The sequence below is a fragment of the Suricata suricatta genome, chromosome 17, assembly GCF_006229205.1.
Source record: "Suricata suricatta isolate VVHF042 chromosome 17, meerkat_22Aug2017_6uvM2_HiC, whole genome shotgun sequence".
Classification (NCBI taxonomy): Eukaryota; Metazoa; Chordata; class Mammalia; order Carnivora; family Herpestidae; genus Suricata; species Suricata suricatta.
Genome location: NC_043716.1, coordinates 29,105,736 through 29,126,244, shown reverse-complemented (window position 1 = coordinate 29,126,244; position 20,509 = coordinate 29,105,736).

The window sequence follows — 20,509 nt, the reverse complement described above, 5'->3', positions numbered from 1 at the left end:
AGAGAAATTATTCCATTTGAACAAAGTTTGGAGATTGTAAAAGTGTCTGCTCTTCCAATATGCTTTTGACTATATTTTCCAAAGTAAAACTGTGAGTTAATAGGACAAATAATCATGCAAATAATTCTTGTTTATTGTGTCAGGCTGAACAGTTTGAAGCAGCCTCCAACCCCACTTGATTTAAAAGCACTTAATATGTGCCTCCCACTGTACTGAGTGGGAAAGGAGAGAGGAAGAAATGCCAAAATACATTTAAGTTTCTGCCCTCCTGGGTTTCTCAAAAAATTAAAAATAGAAATGCTATATGACCCAGTAATTCCACTACTGGGTATTTACCCAAAGAAAAGTGAAAACACTAATTTGAAAATCAGACACATGTACCCCATGTTTATTGCAGCATTACTTATAATAGCCAACATATGGAAGCAACCCAAGTGTCTATTGATAAAGGAGATGTGGTGTATGTACACACACACACACACACACAATGGAATATTATTCAACTACAAAAAAGAATGAGATCTTGACATTTGTGGCAACATAGATGGACCTAGAGGGTATTACGGTAAGTGAAATAAATCAGAGAAAGAGACAAGTACCATATGATTTCACTTACATGTGGAATCTATAAAAATTTTTTTAAGGCAGAAACAAACCCATAAATATGAGAACAAACTGATAGCTGCCAGAAGGTAGAGGTGTGGGAAGATGGACAAAATGGGTGGAGGAGAGTAGAAGATACAGGTTTCCTGTTATGGAATGAATAAATCAGAGATGAAAGGTACACCATAGGGAATGTAGTCAATGATACCATAGAGCTACAATAGTATTGTAGATGGTAGCTACATTTGTGGTGGGCATAGCATAAGTACAGAGTTGTCAAATCACTATGTTGTATACCTGAATCTAAGGTAATATTGTGTATCAAACTATACTTCACTAAAAAAGAAATGGTTTCTGCCCCTGCTGGAGCTCACAGTCAAACAAGAAAGACATGCAGGTGGATAAACTAATATCGTGTGACCAGCAGTGAGATGGAGGCATGTATCATTGCTATGGCAATACAGAGGAGACACAGGAAGAGATCTCAATGTTTGGGGAGGGAGAGTTGCACTCTTTCCAATTCTGGGAAAGCAGAGCCAGGATGAGATAGGGCTGGTCCACCAGGTTTCAAAGGTAGACAATCTGCTAATGGAACTGGCAGGTGGGAAAGGTACCTTTGGGCAAAAAGAGAATCAATCTATGGCCAGGGTCAGCATTTATTTTATCTTGGGCTATCTTTGGATGCTAACTAATAACTATCTGTTTCCGCTATAAGCCCAGACACCAACTTTGGAGGTATCTGCAGAAGTCCTTAGAAAGTTCTCAACAGTCAGCATGGCTGCTGAGGGGCCTAGCTTTAGACTTCAAATACATGTCCTGGAGATCTGGATGGAAATTATTTAGAGATAGAAGTATGTAGTTCAAGTTCCTGGCCAGTATCTAAATGACTTACTTCTACTCTCGCCTCCATGGTTAAGTACTAAGTACATCTTCCCCATGCTTTAGCATCAGTACAAAGGAATGAACCAGAAGAGCCAACCATCTCTCACCCCAAACCACTTCCATCCTGCCTACAAGTGGGGAGGGGAAAATTACTTGAATTTAATGCTAAGAAACCCCTATTACTGATTCTGTAAAAGATTTAGAGGAAGGGTTAACAAAGGGATTGACTCATCCATCTCTTTATGAATAAACTACTCTCCCTTTAGTGATAAGAGTCGTTGAAGACTATATTTTCTACAGAAAAATGGTTTTACTTTCTTCAGAAGTTTTAGACTACATTTTTCTAAATATCAATGATTCTTCTTGGAGGAAAGAAGTATATGCATGTGTGTGCACACACCTATGTGAGCTTTTGAATCAATATTTATTTGCTTGGAAACTAGGAAGAAAGAGAAAGCTTATCTGGATGTCACGATGTCGCATTGATAAAGATCTACACTTGGAGTACCAAAGTTCACACTGGGATGTTCATTCCACTGGAAAACTAAAGGTCAGCCCTGAACTGGCTGCCCAAAGTCCCTATCTCTCTTATTCTCCCTTCCTCTCCTCTAGGTATTATTCTAAAGGAATAAATGAGACTTTGGAAATTTCTATAATTTATTGTGTTCTTCTAGCAACTAGGCTATTGTGGTTGGGACAGAGATGGGATGGATCATGCCCAGTAGTCTAGAAAAACGGTGAAGGATTCTTACAAAGTGAGACTAGTTGCAATGCAAAGGATTAATGCAAAAGCAAAAAGCAACACTGTATAAGAGAAAGGGTTAATGTTAGGATAGAAGAGTCAGAGTAGATTAGCTACATAGAGATTTATGGTCATGAGGAGCTTCCTCTGTGATGATTTTAAGTTATTTTGATCTTTTGCTTTGTTCTGTAAAAATAGCCATATTTAACCATAGGTTTGCCCTTGTCTTGTATTTTGCAATTCCTCTTTGTTACAACAACGTTTTGGTAAATTTTAATTCACCTTTAAAGACTTATGGGAATAGTGTTGTGGGAATTAGGGCCTTTCCACTTTCCTCTTTATTGGCTGAGATCCTTGTTACAGTAGGAGCATTGTTTTCAGAAGAACACTAGACCAAGCATTCCTGGTGGGAGTAAACCTCAGACCAAAGATCCTTTCCAAAAAGATAGAGGGACGGCATGGTGAAAGAGATTTGGATATTCAGATGTAGGAGAAATTACAAAAGAAAAACAAAGAGAAGAAAAGTTCCCATGACCCTACTACCCTCAAGAATTTTAAATTCACTTTTAAAAAATATTTATTTTTGGGGAGAGTGCAAGCAGGGGAAGAGTAGCGTGAAGGAGACAGATGATTTGAATTAAGCTCCACAATGACAGCAGAGAGCCTGATGTGGGGCTCAAATCCACACACCATGAGATCATGACCTGAGCCAAAGTCAGACACTCAACAAACTGAGCCACCTAGGTGCCCCCCAGCACTTTTAATTTATTTAAGAAGTTAGAGCATACACACATGACTATTTTTCCAGCTACGGTCATCATTCACCCATCCTGCCTTGACTCAACTTGATTCCCCTCTTTTTTTAATGTTTATTTATTTTTGAGAGAGATAGAGAGAGTGTGAGCACAAGTATGGAAGGGGCAGACAGAAAGGGGGACAGAAGATCTAAAGCAGGCTCTGTGCTGACAGTAGAGAGCCCGATGAGGGACTGGAACCCACAAACTGTGAGATCATGACCTGGGCTGAAGTCAGATGCTTAACCAACTGAGCTATCCAGATGCCCTAATTCTCCTATTTTTGTTTATGGTACCACCATCCATTCAGTTTCCAGCCCAGAATTTGGGTGCCAAGTTTGATTCTTTCCTCTTCCTCACCCTCTACAAATAGTCTCAAAGTCCTATTGGTTCTATCCTCCCAAATACTTTTGATATTTTCATGCAATACTGCCACGAAGAATGGCACTGGAGAAGACAAATTGGCAAAGCCACTGAATTTGGCAGCGAGAAGACCTTTAATGACTTGTAAGCAAACAGTTTCAGCAGCCATATTACAAAGGGCGGAGCAAGCATGTGTGCCAATGAAGAGATGGCTATTGTACCTGATAAAGGCTTGGGAGTAATAATATTCAGTATATGCTCAAACTAAAAATTATGCCTCCTTAAATTCAAATGGGCACTTGGCTCTTCTCATTCCACTGTTCCCATTTCATCATTTCTTTTTCCTTTTTAAATTAATTTTGCCTTCTGGAGAATTGAATATAAAAATCATGGTAATAGTATTTTGTGAAAATGTTAGCCTTTCTCACTAAAAGAGCTCAGGCAGCAAAATTCCACCATCTATGCAGAACTAAAAATAGAAGGTTAAGAACATTCTGGGTTCCAATATGGTAAATAATTTTTTTGCTCCCCCAATTTTTTCTTATGAATAATTCTATGAATACTTTTCTTCTGAACACTAGCTTTCGTATATTTACAGACTGTTTTTCAGCTTACATTCTGTCAACTAAACAAGTTTCCTATTTGTATGGCCTTGGATATTCTTTTCCTTGGCATTTTATTTTAACTTATTTTTTCTTATCATTCCATCAATCTATAATTTTAATGAACTTCCAGTTTCAGCTAAACTATGATTTCAAAATGAAAAGAATTCAGGAGTCAGAGCTTTTAGGTTTGAGTATCGGGTGTACCACATAATGGTTGTATGAACTTGGGGAAAACCCTAATGTCAGATCTTCAGGCTCTTCACCTATAAAATGGGGGAAACTTCTATCACCTTGGTAAGGGTTGATGCAAAGGGTGAATAAGAGCAGATATGTGAAAGCTGCTGGCTCATAGCAGCCATTTAATCAATTTCAGTTCCTTCAGACACCTTCTCTAAATTCCCCTACTTCTTCTTGAGCCACAGACTTGCATTTTCAGTTTCCTGCAGACATCTCTACACATAAGTTTTTCTAGTGGAAGTCACCATTTTCCATAAAACATGTGCTTCACATTTCCCTCCATATTTTTATTCATAATATCAGCCTATCGTTGAACACATTTTTTTTTTGCCCAAACCTGATTCCAGCCTTTGCTGATATCTGGCAGAGCCCATGAAATGCCTTTAAGGTATCCCCAGGTGGGAGCAGAAGCACTGGTGTCTAATTTGAAGAAACAACAGGTGCAGAGAGCAGCAATCCACTTAGTAAAATTCCTTGGAGAGACTTTCTAAGCTGGCTTCCCCTCTCCCCTTCATCCTTTTTCTGGTCTGCTCATCTTGGCTCCTGATCCAGACTTAGGATCTGCTTTTATCTTTGATATTTGAGGATCAAACTCAACTTTTCTGGATTGCAGATGAATGGCTAATCTCTGGAACCTCAACTATTGCAAACACTCATGCACTGATCTCCCTTTCTGCAGCGTCTTCCTGTCTAATCCAGCCTTCCAAAAGGGATCACCTTAATTATCCAAACAATTCTTTCAATAGTGTTACTCCTCTACATATAAACCTAAAAAAAAAAAAAAAAAAAAGGATCTCCCACCACTTTGAGCATAAATACCAAATTACCTTACCTGGAAATAATGGGAGTAACTGTATAACTTGGTTCCTACCTGTATTTCTAGCCTTATCTCTGACCATTCCCCTAGATGAATTCTTTGCTTTAATGCCAATTTAATGACTTATTCTCTAACGTGTACTTTATGTTTCAACTGTCTAAAAATTTAACCACCTTGCCTTCTTATTTCGTGGAGAATCTTCCCGTTATGTTATTCTCGGTGGGAGGTAGGGTCAAATGCAGCATCTCTTCCCTCCTTGCTTCCATGATATGAGCACTGACTAAGGCTTTGCCAGCAGATGCTCCCATCCAGGGTGATAAAAACGGGGTAATGTAGACCTAGAGGCACAGTTGGAATTCATTTACAGCGGTGATGGTGGTGTCGGCCAAATCCTCTGGCAGGTGTAGCATCATCCGGGCTAGATCTTTTCAGCTAAAAGACTATTGTGCTTCCTGTTTCTTGGCTCTTGGGAATACATTTGCTTTTTACCATTTTCTTAGCCTGATCCTTCAGCTTTCTGATGGTTCTGCACGCCAGCCCTATTATTCCAATGCATCTGCATTGTCTTTGGTACAGACAGAGATGTTTCTGTTGCTTTCAACCCCAAGAATCCTAACATATCCTGAACTGTGTAGCTGTTTTCACCAGCGTTTCTTTGTTATGCTAATTCTCTGTTCAGAATGCCTTTCTTCTCTCTACTTTTCTGGAGATTTTGAACTGGAAGAAGGGCAGTACAGACACAGAGACAGCATTAACAGAGGCAAGGAGGTGTGAAGGAAGATGACAACACTGAGCAGCAGTGCAAGTTCAGTATGACCAGTACAAGGCCTGTGAGGGGAGGGATAGTGGTGGCAAATAAAGCTGGGGAAGTGTTTTCTATCTGACAAACTCAGTCACGTGGGCTCCATCCTCTAGACACCAGTCTTTAAACCTTTTTGATTGTGCATTACTTCAAAATTTTTGAGCTTCCCCCCAAATGTATAGGAACTTACTAATAAATCTTATACCACATTCATATATAAGCTATTAATTATATTAATTTCATATTTAAGTTAAGGAAAGTAATGAATATAACACTAATATTGTCTTCCCACATTGCAAAATATTGTCTTGCTTGGTCTCAATCTTCTTTATTAGAAGAGTTCATTAGAGGGCAAAGAAGTAAGATAATTCTACCAACAGCATGGAAAAAAGATGAGATCTAAATTCTTGGAGTTGTAATGTGTGCAAAATTCACCTGGATTGCTTCAAAAATAAAGAGCTGGAGTCTCCAGTGAGTTAATGGAGCTGAACAATGTTCATCAATAACTACTAATATTATAAAAAGATAGCCAGACATTTAGTGCCCCCAGATGGAAGTATTCAATACTTCACACCACCTATGAAGTATTCCTGCCAAAACCATCAACTCTGGATCTGATCAATGCTTTACATTTAAATGATAATAAGGAAAGTATTGGCAATTGTTATATAATTACTAACAAATAATAAGTTACAAGTAAATAAAATATATAAATTGTAAAATTAATTATATAACATTATTAAATAAATTGAAGGAAACTACAGTGGTCGAAGGACATATTAAATGATACTACAGGGATATAACCAGTGACATGAAGACTGTGGGAAACGCTACAGCACAAACAACCCAAAGGCTTCAACAAATAATGAGCAACCAGTGGAGGGAGAGTATTACAGGAGGGAAAAAAGAGACAAGAGATGTGTCAGCCAATTGCAATGTGAAAGATTATTTGGTTTTTTTATTCAAAAAATTGTGAAATGGGCACAGGGCTGGCTCAATCAGTAGAGCATGCAACTCTTGATTTCAGGGTCATGAGTTCAAGCCCCATTGCAGGCATGGAGCTCACCTCACTTAAACAAAACAAAACAAAACAAAACAAAACAAAACAAAAAATTTGTAAGGGGTACCCGGTGGCTCTGTTTGTTGAGTATCTCATTCTTGATTTTGGCTCAGGTCATGATCCCATGGTCTGTTGTGAGATTGAGCCCCACATTGGGCTCTACCCTGAATGTGAGGCCTGCTTGGGATTTTCTCTCTTCTCACTTCCCTTTCCCAGCTCACACTTTCTCTATTTCTCTCAAAATAAATAAACATTATAAAAAATATAAGATAACATGGGAAATTCATTGACTAGATGTTTTATATAAAATTGTTAATTTTAATGGTATAATAAATGTATTTAGATTTTTGGAAAGTATTACTTAGAGATACATGCTAGAATATTTCACACAGATGAGATGATACAATATCTGGTACTAGTTTCAGAACAATCTGGGGTGGGATTATTAACCAAGTAAGATTGGCCATAGGTTGACATTTATTAAAGCTGGATGATAAGTACATGGTGACTTATTATATTTTCCTCTTTACTTTTGAACATGCTTGAAATTTTTCTAATAAAAAGTATTTTAAATTCAGATTGCTGGGTTTCACCTTCTAGAGAACCTGATGCCATAGGTATAAGGTGGCACTCAGAAATCAAAACCTTTAACAAGCATCCTGGGGAATTTGAAATCAGATGATGCCTAGACCATAACTTGAGCAAATTCAGCCCAACAGTGCAGTGACTTGAATGGGGAGAACCAAGTAAGAGAAATTGGCAGTATGTTTAATGGAGTTGGTGCTCAAGATAAATATCTGACCATTTTATTTGATGATCATATACAAATAATTGTCCCCAATCTTCCTAGTGTCTGTGTATAATAATCATTCAGGGTGTGATTACTGGCGCTATTTCCTGATGTGGGCCTTTTTTCCATTAGATTTTTTGAGTCCCATAATGCTTGCCTCACGAACCAAGGCTAATTCCCTGATTAGATAATCATCCTTGGGAATGCTTTCTTCCTAATCACAATGGTAGGAGAGATGTTGCCAGGCCTTCCAGGAAGGGAGAGACACCCAGTTGTGACCCATTAAATTGGCATCAGCTCTCACTCCACCCCTTCCAGGAGGAAAGGCTCTTACAACTCTGGGAAGGGGAGGGAGCAGAGAGATGACCCATCCTTCCCAGTGCTGTCAGGTCACATCATGACCTCACGTATTCCCACCCCCTTTTTCTTTCCACTTTTGAGAATTTTTCAACTGGAAAGTGCCTGAAACCTTGGAGTTGTGTAATGGGCTGGGGTGTGTCATGGGGACAGGCTGGCCACATGTCATTAGGGAAATTAACTGACAATGAGGAGGTCCCACCATGCCTCCTCAGATACATGGGCCCCTCTCTGGCAGCTAACATGAGGGTGGCCCTCAGCAAAGTCAAAACAAAATGCTGCTGCTGGCTGAGCCTCCCTGGGATTGTAAGACTGCTTTCCATCCAGACAAAGCCCTGCTGCCCTGCCAGCAACAGAAAAGCAGTCTTCCAGGAGAATCTCCTTATCTAGAGCGATTCTAGGCTTCAGATCCGTCTGGGGTCAGCACACCTCAGGGTAGGTAGGTGGAGTGGCCGCATTCAACCCCACCCCAAGACGCTATGAACTTCAACAGCCTTGCCTCTTCTTGCACGATCCAGGGAAACCTGGCTGTATCCCACTGATAAGGTGAGAAAACAATAATGGCCAGAGATGGGCTTTGTTTGTATCCTGATTTTATAGGCAGAGAACTTTGAGTTGAAGGTCTCCGTGATTAATCTGTGATCACTCAGCTCAGAGTCAGAACTAGATTCGGGTAATCCTGTCTTAGGCTGTGTGCATTTAACCCCCTCAGAGCTGAAATCAGGAATTGGATGCTTAACTGACTGAGCCACTCAGGCTTACCATTTAAATCCTACCCTGCTCCTCCTCCCCAAAGGGAACCTACCTTCCTGCCACCATGGACTCTGCATTTCCCTGAACATGTCACATGTGTTCTTATGTATTTCCTTTTCATTCATTTTCCTTCTTCATGCAAGGCATTCTCAACTCTAATTTCTCTCATTGAAATCCTACACCAGCTTGCTAGACTTTTAGGATTCATTCACCACCCTTACCCATACATGACATTTCCCTCTGCATCTTCGTACGCTCTGCTGGTAACATTTCTTGTCACTCACACTTGTTTTCTTGTATTTTTCTTTTGACATTCCGACCATGTGTATTCTTGCCTGCAGAATCCTGTTGTATTGCAACAGTGATCCCAGTGACCATTTTTTACTCAATTTTTTTATTTCCTCAACATTTCCAAAGTGCTCTGTATACAGTAGGAGATTTAAAATTCTATTGAATTGAATGTATGCAACCCTGCAATAATATATAACCTAGTTTTCATGTATCAGAATATAATAAAATGTCCAGGGGAAGTTAGATGCTGCAGAGTCTTAACACTGGGATGAATCCTCACCCAGCTGAAACGAAAACTCCTCAAGTAACATTGTAGTTTATGTCTTTGCCAACTCCATATTTGTATGTATTAAATACATTGAAAGTGAAATCCCACTGAGTTTTCAATGTCTTGCTCCCATTTCTCCCCCTTATAGCAATGAGGAAGCAGAGAGGAGAAGAAGACAGAGCTACGAAGCTGCCTGGACAAGTTAGTATATTCAGATGCTCACCCCTAAGCTTCCTTGCCCTTTTGTGATTCCAGATTGGTTTGGGTGAGTGAGGAGGAGAAGGGCAGCCCTCTGGGGAGATTAATAATAAGGTCTGAAGGATGAAGATCAAAGAGCAGCTTTGGCTGCAGATCATGAAGTAACCCTAGTAACCGGCAGAGGCTCTCTGATCTCCGTGCTCCTCCATACCCACTGCGAGCTCAACTACATTCTGCACCCCTTCCTGGGGTCACCACCCTTCTCAGTTACAATCCACCCTTGTTTCTCCAAAACTCCATCTCCTGCAAGAATATGGGTCTGCTGTTTATTTGCATATAACTCACTATCTAGACATGAGTTGGCACCACTGGAAAAAGTTTGATAAAATTGGCATGAAACCAAATTTTAGTTAGTATGAAAGTTCAGCTTGTTTAAGCTTGTTAAATACACCTTTCTAAAATTATCCAAATTGACCTTTTACAGTATTTATCTTCACTCACCTGTAGCCAGTTCATAAACCTTGTAAAAGTTCGCCTTTTAAATTTGTTCTGAAATAATCTGGTGGTTAATGGGAGCTGGGGGAGGGTACAAATGAACCAACACTACCCATGAGTGGATAATTACTGAAGCCAGGTGATAGGGACCTGGGTGTTCATTATGCCATCCTCTCTTGTTTTAGTAGATGTTTGAAATTTTCCTTGTAAATAGGTTCTTTTAAAAAATTTGTTTTGTCTTCCAATTTTGCCTCCATGCAATTCTAGCATGGTTAACTTTCCTGTTTCGGAAGGCAGGAATCATTACATTACAATCATCTTCTCCCTCTGCCTTTCTTATTAGCCCAACTTGTATCATTTTCTTCCCGTGTCTTAGCTTGGCGAAACAAGGGTCTGTCTGCTTGGTGAATCTCAAGTGCTATCCACAAAGTGGCCCAAGAATTTTGGGCATTGCCAGGATGAATGCTCAGACTCCTTTCGTAACCATTTAAAAATATGCCATGGTAGCAAGAGTTCCAAGCTTGAGGGTTTTATTTTCACTGAGGACTTCAAATACCGCCGCTGGGCTGCAAATAGAAAACAGCATGGTGGCTTATTTGCAAAAGTTGCTGTGTTCTTTTTCTCTCTTTTCATTCCTTCTCTCTCTTTCTCCTCTGTCCTCTACTGGAAAAGCAACTGTTGGTGAGCAGGTACCAATCTGAGGATACCAGAACTTTCTGGTGTTAAATGGTGATCTATTCCAGGATATCAAGAACCAAAGCTATTTGGACTGCTATGAATGACACCGTCAATCAGCACCCCGTGTCCCCTCTTTGGAGACTTCAACTATGTTGTTGGTCTGGGAAGAATACAGGCTTAAAACCCAAATGTGAGACCCTATTTGAGGAGGTGACATTCAACTTGTGTTTCACAGGTGTTTTGGCACCAACAAGTCAAACAGGGCATTTCTCAAATCATATAAGCAGACAGACTTGCCATTTGATCCACAGCAGAGCTCATCCTGGGCAAACTGCATCCAAAATATCATCCTGCTCAGTGGGCGATTCCCTGCCACCGCGTTAGTCACTGGCGGGCGTCCCTTGAAAGCTGCTCTCGGGAACTTCTCCGGAGGTGTTGCCTTTCTCTGCACCTTGTCTAATTCCATGAGGCCAAAGAGACGCCTTGAACAACTAAGAACGGCAAAGTGTAAAAGGGGGGGGCAGTTCAACCAGTTAGAACCCTGGGATGTGGAGGAAGATGGCCAAAGAGGCTGGATTTCCAGCTGTCCATCACCCCTCTCGTTTTGCACAGGAAAGGCATTTCTCTAATCCACCTGTTCAATTATTTATCATGCTACGTGTTTCCTCTTAATTGTTACTCAGGCAAAGCCTTTATGTTGTAAGGTGACACCCTAGTATTTTTTAACGACCTTAGGCAAAGTGATTGACACTTGATCCTGGAGTCAGATGTTCCCAGTGACGCAACTTGCTCTCCCAGTAGCAGAAAAGCTTCCTGCCATGATTAAGTTGGAACCGTGAATGTGCTAAAATGTGTTGTCAGCCTTCCTCTGATGCAAGCACTTTTATTATAGAGTCTACTTGCAGAAGAGGAAAGCAACACAGCCCTTGGCTCCAAATAGCCCTTTCTGCCCTGGACCAGCCACTCTCTACAGAAGGGCAGCCTGGCCACACGTTTGAGAGACCAAATGATCACAGTCACGCCTTTTCCAAACGTACAGTTTTCCTGGGTCAGCGCCTTCCCCTTCTCTTTCTTTTTCTGGGTTCCTATGACAATGTGATCCCAACTGATTTGTGCCTGGCAGGGTGCCAGTCTCTGAACTCTCATTAACTGCCCCAGTCAAGCAAAACAAGAAGCAATCCATTCTGTATTTGAACTTGAAATGGAAAATCATCTGTGTTTGCTTTTCTTGATAGGAGCCTGAGATGGAGCAAAAGGGTAATTCTATTTTTTTTGGACATAAGCTACTTCCCAATGAAAATGCTAGGGAATCTGTGAGCAGTGGGTATCAGACCCACGGTGATTCAGCGCTGGCTGATCCAGTCCGTGTTAAAAACCACACAAAGGGCTTTCTCAATGCTGCCTGCTTGGGCTTTCTCTACTACTCTTCAGGATTCCTAGGCAAAGGGTATTTTTACAGTGTGGCTGCCTCCTGAGGGAATAGTTTCAACTATTGATTCATTCATTTACTACTGTTTTACCACAACCAATGCAATGAAACCAAACACACATAAGGCTATGGCCTAAAGCATTTATTTTTCTTTTTTTTTAATATTTATTTTTCTTCTTCTAATTTTTTTAAAGTTTTATTTAGTTTTGAGGGAGAGAGACACAGCATGAGCAGGGGAGGGTCAGAGAGAGAGGGAGACACAGAATCCAAAGTAGGCTCCAGGCTCTGAGCTGTCAGCACAGAGCCCGATACAAGGCTTGAACCCACAAACTGTGAGATCATGACCTGAGCTGAAGTCAGCTGCGTGAGAGGTGAAGGGGCAGAGAGGGAGGGAGACACAGAATCTGAAGCAGGCTACAGGCTCTGAGCTGTCAGTGCAGAGCCCGAGGTGGGGCTCAAACCCACAAAGTGTGAGAGCATGACCTGAGCCAAAATCAGATGCTTAACCAACTGAACCCAGGTGCCTCCCCCAAATTTTTGAATAAATACAAAGGAAAGAGAAAGCAATAGAGTATATTATATTCTTATTACCATTACACTCAAGACTTTTATAGGTATTTATTCTAAATTCCCGTAGGCACTTTGTTCCCATTCTATCTTGATACCAGAATTCAAATACATGTAGCTAATACACAGATTGGAAAGTTCACCCTACAGGCTTTTATTGTTTTTTGTAGGATGTTTATGTCTGAAGTACCTTCACCAGACCTTCTTAATTCAATCACAAAATGTTTCTTTTTAATACTTGGATTTTTGATACCTACCTGTACATTGTACATACCCAGTAAATATTGGGCAAGTGAGTGAGTAAACAAATGAATGAATGAATGAATGAATGGAACCCAATCTCAGAAGAGAGCTGGACTGAATTAGCAGTTCCCAAACGTAGCCACAAACCAGAATCATTTATAGACACTTTATCATTTGTAATGTTTCTCCAAGTACTTTATTCTCCCCTCTCATTCTATATTCTTTTAAAGTTAGGTATTGCTCATTATAATATCAAAAACAATGCAGAAGAGTCTAAAGAGAAATTATCTCCTTTTCCTTGAAGTAACATTTCAGTGATCTCCATGCTCTTAATGAGTCGCCGTGTGTTCTTCTATAGCTTTTACTGTAATTTTTTAAATGTTTATTTTTGAGAGAGAGGCAGAGCATGAGTGGGGGAGGAGCAGCAAGAGAGGGAAAAACAGAATCTGAAGCAGGCTCCAGGCTCTGAGCTGTCAGCACAGAGCCTAACGTGGGGCTTGAACTCACAAATTGTGAGATCATGACCTGAGCCAAGTCGGACACTTAACCGACTAAACCACTGGGCGCCCCAATATTTTAAAAAGCTCAAATACACTTCCAATTTATTTTATAAGAATGGCATAATGAAAATTTTTGAAATTTTTGAAAAACAGTTGAAAATTTGCCTTTTGCATAATGTATTACAGATATACTTCCAAATAAATATTAGTACCAACTTGCCTCATTCATTACAGTGTATGTAATACAGGTGCACCGTAATTCATTCAAAGGTTGTTTTAGTGTAAGCATGAGTAAATGCTGGCAGTGCAAAAAGAAATATTCTTTTTTAACGATATAGTTACTTATTTTGAGGAAAGAATTTGAACGTGGGAATAGAAATAGAATTCCAGAGAAAAACATTCCAGTGTATTGTGTCTCCATAAATATTCTTTTTTTAATTTATTTTTTTAAAAATGTTTTAATGTTTGTTTATTTTTGAGAGACAGAGAGACAGAGCATGAGCAGGGGAAAGGCAGAGAGAGAGGGAGATACAGAATCCAAAGCAGGCTCCAGGCTCTAGGCTGTCAGCCCAGAGCCCGATGCAGAGCTTGAACTCATGAACTGTGAGATCATGACCTGAGCCAAAGTCGGCCACTTAACTGACTGAGCCACCCAGGTGCCCCTATAAGTATTCTTATAGTTCTGTTACATCTATATAAAGATGTAAAACCTATGATCAGGTAGGTTTTCAGAAATAAATTTGGAATAAAAAGCATACATATTTACATTTTAATAAAATATGGCCATATTACCTGATTTCTCACCCTTAGCAGCACTATATTTATCAATCGTCTACTTTATTATAAATTTATTGAGAAATTTAAAAATCTACTGAGAAAAAATATCATATTGTAGTTATTAATTTTCATTTCCTGGGACATTTTGGGAGGTTTCGTTTGTTTTTAAACACAAAGCTTGGGTCCCGTTTTAAATTTACTGATGCAGAGCCTCAGAGGTCAGCACCTGTGAACTTTGTCTTTATAGAGTTTCTACATGAATCTGACGATGTCAGTGCTTGGACAGGCATTTGGGAACCACCAATGAAGACCATCTTTTGATTGAGACATAAACTCTGTGGAGATATAAGCTAACATTATCTAAAATCCAACCAACCAACCCACAAAAGCAACTTGAGCTGGTAGTGAAAACTGTGCATTGTATAATCACATTATACTTTCTACGTGATTTGAAACTATATACTTATTTCAGATATTGATGCAAATCTCGATTCACCACTGAACTTATTTTTTTTTTTTACATTTTACTTATTTACTTTTGAGAGAGAGAGATGGAGCACAAGCAGGGAAGGGGCAGAGAGAGAGAGAGAGGGAGACATAGAATCTGAAGCAGGCTCCAAGCTCTGCACTGACAGCTCAGCCCTGATGCAGGGCTCAAACCCACAAACCATGATATCATGACCTGAGCCAAAGTCAGACACAACCTACAGAGCCACACAGGCGCCCTTACCCCCTTAACTTTAAAAAAAAAATGTCTGTGTCCAAACAAAAAGGACAATAAAGCATAGCTGTACGTGTAACCTATTTCAAGGCTTATTAAGCATCTTTAACTGTCTGGCCTGGGGGGCATTGAACCCCGGGCATTCCACAGGAACATACAATACCCAGGTTAGGGGGGCAGTGGCAAGGTGGAATGGAAAGACAGAAAACCTGAATCAGGGTGTGAGCCTTATTTCTGTTGTATATGAACTGTTTGATTATGAGCAAACCATTGAACCTTACCAAGCCTCAATTTCCGCATCTAAAAATGAGGTAATACATCACAGAGCCTCTGGAAGGAAGGAGTTAGCAAGGCAATGCAAGTAAAATCGCTGTGCCTACATCAAAGCACTGTCCAAAGGCAAACTGGCCTTTTCGATAGCTTAGATAGCTGGATAGCATCAGGCATATTTTTGAGAAATGTAAATTTAGATATGAATACGCTAAATGTAAACAACTTCCAAATGAGAAAACAAAATATTGATAAATGTAGATGGATTTTGAGGTGATGGGTTCCTGCCAGATATGGCTGAAAGCAAGTTTCTGTGTCAACCCATTTTCTCTAAGTGTTTGAAATTTTTCTTATGAGGTAAACTGCTGTTTCTCTACAAATATCTCATTTATACTTATTTCCTTGTGACTTCTGTAGCTTTAATGGTCATACAAACTCCCTCAAAGCATGTATCAGTGATGCTTTAAAATTAACTTTAAGGGGCACCTGGGTAGCCCAGTCGGTTAAGCTTCAGACTCTCAATTTCAGCTCAGGTCATGATCTCATGGTTTGTGAGTTTGAGCCCTGCATTGGGTTCATGGACCCTGGTTGGCATTCTCTCTCTCTTCTCTCCTCTCCAGGGCCAGTTTTTCTATTAGACCCAGTGTATGCAGTGCCTAGAGCCTATAATACTTGCCAGGACAATTTCCTTCTTGCAATAAGTGAGAAACATGCCCTCCCCATCCCCTCCCCTCATCTCCTCTCCTCTCCCCTCCCCCTGCCTCCCTCCCTCCCTTCCTTCCTTCCTCCCTTCCTTCTTTCCTTCCTCTCTCCCTTTCCTTCCTCCCTTCCTTCCTTTCTCCCTCCCTCCCTTCCTCCCTTCCTTCCCCTTCCTTTCCTTTCCTTCTTCACTTCTTTCTTTCTTACTTACTTTCTTTCTTCTTTCTTTCTTTCTTTCCCTTCCTTCCTTCCTTCCTTCCTTCCTTCGACTGAAAGAGATGGACTATTGAAGAGAATAATGCCTAGAGCCCACAATAATCATATAATTCAGCCTGACTGGGTTGTTCTGGCTGAAGGTGCCTCACAAGGTTTCAGTGAGGCTAGGTAGGGTTACAGTCATCAGAAGATTACCCTGTGGGCAGGTCCACTTCCAGGTTCACTGAGATAGTTCCTGGTAGATCTCAGTTCCTCTCTGGTTATTACCTGGAGGCCTCCATACCTTACCAAGTGCCTTCCTCACAGCATAGCAGATGGTTTCTCCCAGAGCAAGAGGGAGAGAGAGGGGGGCGAGAGAGAGAGAAACACCAAGGCAAAAGTTTCAATGTCTTTCTAACCTAACCTTGGAAGGGACATGCCACCACTTCTGCCATATTTCACTGGTCTCACAAACCAACACTGAGATGATGTAGGAGGAGTGAGTACCAAGAAGCAGGGGTCATTGGGAGCCATCTGAAAGGCTAGCTACAACAAGAACCATTCTTTTTTAATGTTTATCTATTTTTGAGAGAGAAAGAGAAGAGAGAGAGAGCGTGCACACACGAGCAGGGGAGAGGCAGAGAGAGAGGGAGACACAGAATCCGAAGCAGGTTCCAGGTTCTGGGCTATCAGCACAGAGACCTACATGGGGCTTGAACTCACAAACTGTGAGATCATGACCTGAGCCGAAGTCGGCCACTTAACTGACTGAGCCTCCCAGGCCCCACACAAGAACTATTCTTTTTTTTTTTTTTAATGTTTTATTTATTTTTGATACAGAGAGAGACAGAGCATGAGAGGGGAAGGGGCAGAGAGAGAAGGAGACAGAACCGGAAGCAGGCTCCAGGCTCTGAGCCAGCTGTCAGCACAGAGCCTGACGCGGGGCTCGAACCCACGAACGTGAGATCTGACCTGAGCCGAAGTCGGAGGCTTAACCGACTGAGCCACCCAGGCGCCCCAAGAACTATCCTTAATAGTTGGAAACTAGAAACTATCCAAATGCTTATCAACAGTAGGAAGGACAAAGAAATGATTATGTGCTCATACAGTGGAACTCTACACAGCAAGGAGAATGAACAGATGCAACATAAACTATATGCAACAGTATGGATGTACCTCACAAACATAATATTGTGCAGGAGAGACCAGGCGCAAAGAGTACCTGCCCTACAATTCCATTTACACAAAGTTAAAAAATAAGCAAAACTACTCTGTGGGTTAGCAGTGAGAATGCTGTCCCTCCGGAAAGACAGTGACCGGAAGTAGATTCAAGGGGAACTTTGGGAAGCTGCCGCAGTTAGTGTCTTCAGCTGGGTTTTGGCTCTACAGTCATGTGAAATTCATTGAGTTGTACACTTTTCTCTATGTATATTATACTGCAAAAAGAAAATTTCAAAAATCGGTGTTAGATCACCTTTATTGTCTTCCTTTCCTCACGAGACATTCTGAAAATGATATCAGTTATGGTTTGGTGTAAATCTGGAATGATTACAATATCTGGTCAGCATAGTAAGTCCTGGCTTGTGAGACCCTGACTGAACAAGTCACTTATTCTCTTCACTTATTCTCTCTGAAACTAGTTTGCTCCTCTGAAGAGCTGGGTGGACACTTGCCCTTCTAGCCTCAAAGTGTGATTAAGAATGTTGGGTACTTCTCCCCACAAGTGCCCCCAACCATGACCATCACCCCCTCCCCCCCTCCCCCTCCCCCTTCAGTCCATGGTTCCTTTTCAGTATTCAATAGTCTCCCTTGATCTGTGTCCCTCACTCTCCCCATCATGGTGGGGGACACTTGTGGGGAGAAGCATGGGTGTTATATGGAAACCAATTTGACAATAAACTATTTTAAAAAAAAGAATGTGGGGTAACATCAGGTGTACTTGAATACTGTTTTACACAAGATGAAGTACTAAAGTCAGGAAGTAATATAAAGATCAACTATAAACAACTGTAAACAAACTACCCTTTTCTACCCTACAGAAAATTCTGGAGATAAGCCTTAAATCACTGGATGCCCTTGGAAGCTCAAAAGCCAGGAACTAGGAATTTATGTCTTTTGTTTCTCTTTAGATTTCTGCCTTTGGTCTTCCTTTCTGTGGGGCACCCTAAGACGAGATTAACTTGAATGGCAATGGCAGGGGAGGTGGGTGGGAAAGGATTTCTCCCTCTCTTGATCTCTTTTACATTGAGGGCACCTAACTGAATTTCCATATTACATATATATTTACAGTGACTGCAATATATGTGAAAGAACTGAAAATTATAACAACAATAATAATGAAATGTAAGTTATGATTTATCTTTGGAAAAGGTACTTTCCTCAGATTATTTTGGGTCTAGAAAACCTTTGTGGATAATGTCAAGGTTAAATGAAGTGACTGATTAAAGCCAATTAATCAAAACAGGAGGCTACTTAATACTTACTGACATGTTTGGACAGTAAGCAGAGAAAGAAGCTAAAGTCAACATTAGATATTATCATAAACAGCAATTTTACAATTATGTAGTACTTTATTGTTTATAAAATCTAAATCATTTCTTAAAAATTTACCTTACTTATTGGGGTGCCTGCATGCTCAGTCGGTTAAACATCCGACTTCGGCTCAGGTCATGATCTCATTGTTTGTGAGTTCAAGCCCCATATCAGGCTGTGTGCAGACAGCTCAGAGCCTGGAGCCTGCTTCAGAGTCTGTGTTTCCCCCTCTCTGCTCCTCTCCTGCTCGTGCTCTGTCTCTCAAAATTAAATTAAATGTTAAAAAATTTTTACCTTATTTTAAAGATGAGGCTTAACTGTTCAAGATCATCTGACTAGTTTAACAAGAGAACTAGGATTTATGATCAGATCTTCTAAGTCCAAAACCATAATACTTCCTAGGACACCAGGAGATTTTTTTCCACACACATATTTTTATGGGTGGAGATGGTAACAAAGAGGTAGGTTTGAAGATTTGTGATCTGGCCCTCTTGGGCTTGTGCTCTGGCTTTAGTCACCTCAGGATCCACATGACTGACCATCTTCTCTAGCCAAGATTCACCAGATTAACAAAGACAGTGAGGTGGGAAGGGCAGAGTTACCCGGGTGGCTATAGTTCTCACCTGGGCTCAGGATGAGGTCAGAAGTTGTTCCTGTGAGACCCAGGATACGTGGGGATTTAAGGTATCCTGCTGGGTAATATAGCTGGTTTCTGATGCTCCAGGATGGGACTAGATTACCTTTTCAATACATATATGCTTATATCATGCTTATGAATACATTCCACATCTGCTTATTACTCTATGATAAAACTATTTGAAAAGACACACTTTGCCCAGCTAAGACACGTTATAAGGTAACTGTGATATCCCAATTCAAGTATGCTCCTTATACGAGTTGAAATTCACAGGGTATAGGACTGTCTTTGTGCCTTACAGTTTTGCAGAGGTGTGTATTCTTTAATGGGACTGAAGGCTCCTGACAGAGGTCCTATACTGATTGGGAGAACCCAGATGGAGCCATTGTGAAGCAGCTTAGGGAGGAGAGTAGTAGTGAGCTCAGCGAGGAATCTTCTCGAACTCCTCACATTTAAGAAAGATATGGCTATGTCCAGATATGACTCCATTTCAGTTGTTACAATTTATCATTCCACGTTTCCTTTGGGACTCAGGTAGCAGCATGAGGCCCCCTGGTGGCCTGAAATCGTTCATGAGTTTACTTTTCAAGCATTTTCAAGGGCAGGTGTGGCTGGAGAAGTACATGGGTAGTAAATACCTACACATGTTGCTTACAGTCGAGGCAGGGCGGAGTAGGATGACCTATTTGGGGGGAATTGAGAACTAAAATACTTTAAGAGATTAAAACAAATAGACTTTGATTCTAGATAAACCACTCACTTTATGATTTTTCATTCTTTAGTTCATTCAGCAAACATTTTTGAGTACTTACTCTGTGCAAGACATTTTGTTGGGCATCACATGAGGGGTTAAAAAAAAAGACACTGTGCCCTTCTAAGGAGATTTGCAAGGGAGTAAAATGTTTATGCCACCATGCCACCAACATCGTAGAAAACGGAAGTTGCCATCAGGGAATAAATAAGTAAAGACTGTAGAAGGAGCAGTTACTTTGAGGTAAAAGGGAAAGCTTTTTAGGAAGGGGTTGCTTTTAGGCTGGAGCTCTAATGAGAAGCAGGATTTGGGTACGTTGAGATGGAGAGGGAAAGAATGGCATTATGGAGGAAGGAAAACAGAAGGTGAACAGACATGGAGGCAGGAAACCCAAGTCTGATTCAGAAGGGCGAATAGTCTGGTCTGGCTAACTCATGAGTTTCGGGTTGGAGT